This window comes from Sinocyclocheilus grahami, unplaced genomic scaffold (genome assembly GCF_001515645.1).
Source record: "Sinocyclocheilus grahami isolate Dianchi unplaced genomic scaffold, SAMN03320097.WGS_v1.1 scaffold3096.1, whole genome shotgun sequence".
NCBI classification, from domain to species: Eukaryota; Metazoa; Chordata; class Actinopteri; order Cypriniformes; family Cyprinidae; genus Sinocyclocheilus; species Sinocyclocheilus grahami.
The window spans coordinates 18,867-19,291 of NW_015508263.1; positions in this window are offsets into that span (position 1 = coordinate 18,867).

The window sequence follows — 425 nt, forward strand, 5'->3', positions numbered from 1 at the left end:
GGTATCGGCCAAAATTTTCATATCGGTGCATCCCTATTAAATATATTTATAAAGATTTCTATTTCAAATAAATGAGGTTCTTATGAACTTTCTATTCATCAAAGAATCCTGAAAAAAAAAATTTCATTATGGTTTCTGGTTTAAAATATCAAGCAGTACTGTTTCCAACACTGATAATAATAAGAAATGTTTCTTGAACACAAAAAAAGTCAGCATATTAGAATGTTTTTTGAAGGATCATGTGACAGTGGAGACTAGAGAAATGGCTGTTAAAAATTTAACTCAAATATTTCCTTTAGTAGACATTTCTATGCCTGTTTGAATTGTGCAAGTCACTTACATCAGTGCGTGTCAGAGTATCATATTTACCCATGTATTAAATTATTTTAGTTATACTTACTCGCCAAAGACAATTTTTACTCACA